Below are 7,500 nucleotides of genomic sequence, written 5' to 3' on the forward strand. Positions count from 1 at the left end.
TGACGTCATCAGTTCACTCCTGTTCCGTCAGCAAATAAAACTAGAGTTATGGCAACTTCGCCGCGTATCTGATACTTAAAATGGTTCACCATACCTGCAGTGTGATATGGCGATAATGACGACGTTAGCGCGCGGTAGGTTCTGTTGTAGTATGAGGGTGAAAGCTTCATTTTGCCAAGGTAAGATCTCGAAGATAGACGCTCTGGATCAAGGTAGGAAGTCGCGGAATCTGTGTTGGATCTGCTGGTGACACTTCGAAGCCGTTTGTGACACAATTTTTATCACTTTGATGCGACTTTTGGGAGGGCTGACGCGACTGGTACTGACTAGTGTGTCTGTCTGTGTTTTTTATTGCGTTTTGTTGTTATTTTTTTAATTCGTATTTTTTTTGTTTGTTTGTTTTAAGGCATTTTATTGTGATTTTCGGTTCTTTAGCGGTCGTTTTTAGGCATACACGATCACATATTATTAATAAAGATATTACGATTGAAAATGAGTCTCTAATATAGAATCTATCGCGTTTTCCTTTACTCTGACGTAACTCCACGATAAAGGGTCAAAGGTCACATGACCAGCATTAGAAACTAGATTTGAAAGAGGTGCGTGACCTTTCGAAGAGGGAGTGTGGATTCATAGAGTTTTGTGTAATTTTCTTTTTGACCTTTTCGAAGCATAAAGGCCTGAAGAAATGGCTTTTGTGTAGCAGCGATGTGATGAAAACCAGAAGTCGTGAAGGCATTTGCACAAGAAAATGGCGAATGAGTGGGAAGGAGATGAGGGGGGGGGGGGCTAGAGCTTTTTCACAATATGCATCTGTTTACCTGTGTGGGATGTATACCATATACACGTACGTACAGAGACATATACTTACATACATAAATACATATATACATACATACATACATACATACATACATACATACATACATACATACATACATACATACATACATACATGCATACATATATGCACACACACACACACACACACACACACACACACACACACACACACACACACACACACACACACACACACACACACACACACACACACACACTCACACACTCACACAAACACACATATATATGTATGTATGTATGTATGTATATACATACATAAATATATGTGTGTGTGGCTCGATCGGGGTGAGTGACCTCGTAGACGAACTCAATCTTTAGTTGATTCGGCCAACTCTCGCTTGCACCCTTCTCTCTCTCTCTCTCTCTCTCTCTCTCTCTCCTCTCTCTCTCTCTCTCTCTCTCTCTCTCTCTCTCTCCCTCCCTCCCTCCCTCTCTCTCTCTCTCTCTCTCTCTCCCTCCCTCCCTCTCTCCCTCCCTCCCTCCCTCCCTCTCCTCTCCCTCCCTCTCTCTCTCTCTCTCTCTCTCTCTCTCTCTCTCTCTCTCTCTCTCTCTCTCTCTCTCTCTCTCTCCCTCCCTCCCCTCCCCCCCCCTCCCTCCCTCCCTCTCCCTCCCTCTCTCTCTCTCTCTCTCTCTCTCTCTCTCTCTCTCTCTCTCTCTCTCCCTCTCCCTCCCTCCCTCTCTCTCTCTCTCTCTGTCTATCTATCTATCTATCCATCTATCTTATTTACTCTCTCGCTGTCTCTCAAATGCAAGCAGATGTTCATTTTAATCATTTCATTAAAAGAAAGATGTCTCATCATCAGTCAGTGATTTTCTGACAGAACCCTGTTGGTAAATTTCTTGCATGAAATAAAAAATATTTGTTTAATAAAATAAAAATATTTATATAAGAATATTTATGTATGTATGTATGTATGTGTATTGGTAATTACACCTTCATGTTCCCATTGCTTAGAGTAAAAAAAAATTGTATTATTATTTTTTATTTTTTTTTATGAACAGATTCAATTGATTTAATATTTTATCGCCTTTACCTTTTACCAACTATCAGCGTCCAAGCGTGTTGGAAAACCTGTTTCATTTTATTTTTTATTTTCAATCTCTGCCATGTATCTTTGTTTTATTTAATGTTCACGTCTCGCGGAAAAAAAGAGAAACGTTCATATTATTAATAAGTCTCACACGCCCAGTCACGTGACTCGCAGAAAAAAATGATGCGCGGGAAAAAATGGCGGGAAAATCCATGTCACGTGACCAGCTCTGCCATGGGTCATGCATGCCACGGACACCTGGTTCATGGCGCTGGGGGGGGGGGGGGGGGGTGTCACGTGGCTTGGTTGCTGTCTGGTAATGATTAAACTTTTTATGTCAAATTTTCGGCTGTTTTTTAAAAAGGTTGCTTTACAAATTTGACGTTTGATATATGGGATTCTCGAATAGGATTCAAAATACTAGTTATTGTATTGTGTTATAACGATTTTTTATGGGATCATTATCAGAGCCAAGGGTGAAAAGATTCTAAAAATCTTTATGATGTTGGCAGCAATGTCAGCAGTTACTGTAACTATTTATCATTATTATTATTATTATTATTATTATTATTACTATGTTTGGTTGGGGTCATTGTTATCTTTATTTCTTTAATTTTTATTATCATTATTACCATTATCATCACCCTCATTCTCGCCAGTATCATTATCATCATCATCCCTATAAGCAGCAGTCGAAATCGTAGCATTATCATCCTCATCCCTCTCGTTCCTGCTGTCATATGCCAGAACCTGTGCAGAGAGGCCAAGCTACGCGTCTTCAAGGCCCTAAAACTGCCGGGTTTTTTTTCTGTACAGCGGCGAATTTTAGACTTTTATTCTGTGGCTTAGAGTCTTCTTGGAACCTTCCTCTGCAACAGGTCTCAGCGTCGGTTCATGGGGTACAGTTGGCGGGACCTGTTATTCGCACCGTCAACTCAGCTTATTCGGACACTTGGCTACATTCCGGGATGATTGGTTCTGATCATTCTATTCTCTCTTGTCGTTAAAGTTTACAGTATTGTTGATATTTATTGTCTTTTTTGGGGGGGGATTGTTTTATTCTTCATCATAAACATCATTATCATTATCATATACAACAAAACTTTTTTTTTCCTACAACGATCGAAGATTATAAAAGCGTTCCTTATAACAACCATTAATTATAAAATGAATAACCTCCTCTTCCCCCACCCGCCCACCCCGCCCCCCCTTTCTTCCAGCCTAACTGCAGCTGTAAACAGATGTGAAGGCAAACCCAGGCGGATTGAAAACAAACAAACAAACAAAGGTGCTTGTTTTTATTAGCAGCCGACGGAAAAGTGGCTGTTATTGTTAACGAGTCCAATTAGACAATAAGAACTAGTAGTAATTAAAAAAAAAGGGAGGAGGCTGAAAATCAAAGATAAAAAATAATCTTAAAGTGACAGAGGGAGGGATGCGCTGCCTGGAATAGTGCCCCGAGGCCTCAGTGCCATTTCCAAGCGGAGTGCCATGTCGTACCCACATCCGCGTGCTCCGCCCATTCCCTAATTCGCGCCCAGTGATTGGCTGAGAAAGAACACTTAGAGAAGAAATAAGAAAGAAAAAATATAAAAAGGATATTTAAGAAAAGAAATAAAATAAAATAAACCGATCTTAAACACGCTCGTTGATCTTTTGACTGTTTCCAACGCCCGGTTTATCCCTCCCTCTCCCACCCCCCCAAAAAAAGAAAAGAAGAAAAAAAAAAAAGACTTATCTACTGCGTCATATAACCCCCCACCCCCCCCATCAGTCCTGGCACCCTGTGGGATCCCCCTCCTCCCCCGGCAGAGTGCCAGCCATGTCCCACCCCGGGGCACGAAACTGGCCCCACTTGGCACCAGCGCTCACGTACCGCGGAGACCCCAGCGTGAGCCATCTCCGATCTTCGCCTCTCATGCAGGGTGAGTAGATGGAAGGTAGATGTAGGGAAAAGGTAGATATGTAGGGGAAAGGTAGATTGAAGGTAAGGGAAAAGGTAGATGTAAAGTAGGGAAGAGGTAGATTGAATGTAAGGGAAAGGTAGATTGAAGGTAAGGGAAAAGGTAGATATGTAGGGGAAAGGTAGATTGAAGGTAAGGGAAAAGGTAGATGTAAAGTAGGGAAGAGGTAGATTGAATGTAAGGGAAAGGTAGATTGAAGGTAAGGGGAAAGGTAGATATGTAGGGTAAAGGTAGATTGAAGGTAAGAGAAAGACAGATGGAAGGTAGGGAAAAAGTAGATGTAAAGTAGGGAAGAGGTAGATAAGAGGTAGGGGAAAAGTAGATGGAAGGTAAGGGAAAACGTAGATGGAAGGTAGGAGGTGGAGGGAAGTCTCAAGGGTAGGTATCTCAATGCTCTTATTTATTTTATGGGCCATATGATGGAGGGACCGTTATCTCGCTCTCTCTCTCTCTTTCCTTCTTTCTCTCTCTTTCTCTCTCTCTTTCTCTCTCTCTCTCTTTCTCTCTCTCTCTCTTTCTCTCTCTCTCTCTCTCTCTCTCTCTCTCTCTCTCTCTCTCTCTCTCTCTCTCTCTCTCTCTCTCTCTCTCTCTCTCTCTCTCTCTCTCTCTCTCCTCTCTCTCTCTCTCTCCGTCTCTCTCTCTCTCTCTCTCTCTTTCTTCCCGTTCACCCCCTCCATTCCCTCTCCCCCCCTTCCGCGTTCCCTCTCTCTTTCCCTCCCCTCTCTGTTCTCCCTCCCTCTCTTTCTCCCCCCCTCCTCTCTCTCTCTCTCTCTCTCTCTCTCTCTCTCTCTCTCTCTCTCTCTCTCTCTCTCTCTCTCTCTCTCTCTCTTCCCGTTCACCCCTTTCCATTCCCTCTCCCTCCTCCTTCCGCTCTCTCTCTCTCTCTGTCTTCCCTCCTCCCCTCCCTCCGCGCTCTCTCTCTCTCTCTCTCTTTCTTTCTTTCTTCTCCTTCCCCCTCCTTTCTCCCCCCCCCCCCCTCCTTTTCTTTCTCAGAGGACACCAGATTCACGGACCCATGTTCAATGACTGTCAAAACAAGCTTTAAACTATTTTAAGCCGCGAGGAAGGGTCCCAGGTACACGCCGTCCGGACTATAGGTTACGGAAGGAGGACTAGGGGGTGGAGGTGGGGGTGGGGGGGGGGGTCAGGTGGGGGTGAGAGGGGGGGGGAGGAATAACTAGTCCTAGTGGGAACTTAAGGGGATTATGTCCTTGGCCTACTCTCTCTCTTTCTTTCTCTTTCTCTTTCTCTTTCTCTTTCTCTCCATCTGTCTATCTGTATTTCTCTCTCTCTCTCTCCATCTCTCTTTCTCTCTCTCTCTCGCTTTCTCTCTCTCTCTCTCTCTATCTATCTATCTATCTATATATCTATCTATCTATCTTGCCTTTGCTTGCCATGCCTTCTTTCCCACTCTCCCCCCCTCCCTCCCTCCCTCCTTCCCTCCTTTTGTGCTGTTTAGTGAGCCTCGGTCCTTTCCTTCCCCCCCTCCCCCCCTTCCCCCCTTCCCTTTATCTCTTTTTTATTTTGTTCTGCTTGCCTCCCCCCTCACCCCTGTTTTTTTTTTTTTTACCAGCATCCTCTTTCCCTCCTCATTTCCCTGTTTCTTTTCCTCTCTATCTCGCTCTCTGTAATCCCTCTTCACTTCTTTCTCTCGTTTTCCTTACTGCCTTGTCCTTTCTTTTAATCTCCTCGTTTTCCCTCTTACCGTCTTTCTTTTTCCTCCCTTTTCTTCTTCCTCCTCACCTTTCCTCCCTCCTCTTGCCCCTCTCTTCTCTTCGTCACTCTTTTTCTGTCTCTCTTCCTTCCTTCCTCACTCCCTCCCTCCCTCCCTCCCTCCGTCCCTCCCTCCGTCCCTCCCTCCCTCCCTCCCTCCCTCCTTCCTTTTGTTGTTGCTATTGTTGTTATTATCATTATTAATAATACTATAATTATTGTTATTATTATTACTACTACTACTGTTATTTCTACAACTATTAATAATGACAATATTATTACTATTCTTATCATCATTAATATTATTATTAAAATTCTTATCATCATCATCATCACCATCACCATCACCGTCACCATCATCATCACCAACATCATCATTATCACCGTCACCATCATCATCATCATCATCACCAACATCATCATTATCACCGTCACCATCATCATCATCATCATCATCATCATCATCATCATCATCATCATCAACATCATCATTATCACCGTCACCATCATCATCATCATCATCATCATCATCATCATCTTCATCTTCATCATCATCATCACCAACATCATCATTATCACCGTCACCATCATCATCATCATCATCATCATCATCATCATCATCATCATCTTCATCATCATCATCACCAACATCATCATTATCACCGTCACCATCATCATCATCATCATCATCATCATCATCACCATCATCATCATCATCATCACCATTATCATCATCATCAATTATAACAAAATATATATTATTATTGGTATGATTCTTCTTATGTCATTTAATATGTTTGCTTTTAAACAACATTATTTTCCTTTATTTACATGTGTCTGGAACATTTATTTTCTTATTCATTCATTTATTTGTTTATTTGTCTCGGAGAATATATATATATATATATTTTTTTTTTTCCATTCATTACTTTGTCAATTTATTTAAATATCTATTTTTGTGTTAGGTAATATTTTCCTTTCTCAAAAATTATGTAATTTTATTTGCTTGTTTTTGTTTGTCTGTTTGTTTTTGTAATATATATATATATATATATATATATATATATATTTGTGTGTTTGTTTGTTTCACATGATAATTTCTCTTTTTCTTCTTTACTTCGTTTATGTTTTGAAGTATTTTTGTCTCACGTAATATGTATCCCTCAAATATATATTATCTTACGTAATCCGTCTTAAATATCATTTTTTTAATTATTAATTTCTTATGTAACTCATGACGTCATTGATATTATATGTTAAAATTATAAATAGCAATATTTGCATCTTTATTTTGCGAGGGAATATATCTTCATTATCAGGGTTGTTAAGAATTATTTTTTCATAGCTTTCTGTGCTATGATAATCATTGTTGAAGCTTTGCTGCTTATAATCGACGTCAGTTTTATTAATTCTGTTATTTTCCATTTTCCTTTGGTTTTATTTCCATTCATTTGTTTCTTATCATTTATATTTGTCAAGATTAGATATCGCTATATATGTATATATATATATATATATATATATATATATATATATAGAGAGAGAGAGAGAGAGAGAGAGAGAGAGAGAGAGAGAGAGAGAGAGAGAGAGAGAGAGACACACACACATATTTATATTTATATATATATATATATATATATATATATATATATATATATATACACATACACACACACACACACACACACACACACACACACACACACACACACACACACACACACACACACATATATATATATATATATATATATATGTATGTATGTATGTATATATACACATTCTTTTTTTTTTCTTTTTTGCATGGTAGCAAAGCGAAAGAGGAAGGGGAGGAGAATGATGATGATGAAGAGGAGGAGGAGGAGAATAATGATGATGATGAAGATGATGGTGATAATGATGATGTTGTGATGATGAGAAGAAGGAGG

The 7,500-nt window shown here is 40.3% G+C and overlaps 1 long non-coding RNA gene across 1 annotated transcript in view; it reads left to right on the forward strand.

Annotated features, from left to right (window-relative positions):
- The window catches only part of LOC125039146, a 23,964-nt gene extending 19,635 nt beyond the window's left edge, over nucleotides 1-4,329 (forward strand). Inside the window, exons 2-3 of the long non-coding RNA XR_007116100.1 lie at nucleotides 3,116-3,852; nucleotides 3,962-4,329. This is a non-coding gene — a long non-coding RNA (uncharacterized LOC125039146). The remainder of the gene's footprint in view (nucleotides 1-3,115; nucleotides 3,853-3,961) is intronic.
- Nucleotides 4,330-7,500: the final 3,171 nt, after the last annotated feature.

Source organism: Penaeus chinensis, chromosome 26 (assembly GCF_019202785.1).
Source record: "Penaeus chinensis breed Huanghai No. 1 chromosome 26, ASM1920278v2, whole genome shotgun sequence".
Classification (NCBI taxonomy): domain Eukaryota; kingdom Metazoa; phylum Arthropoda; class Malacostraca; order Decapoda; family Penaeidae; genus Penaeus; species Penaeus chinensis.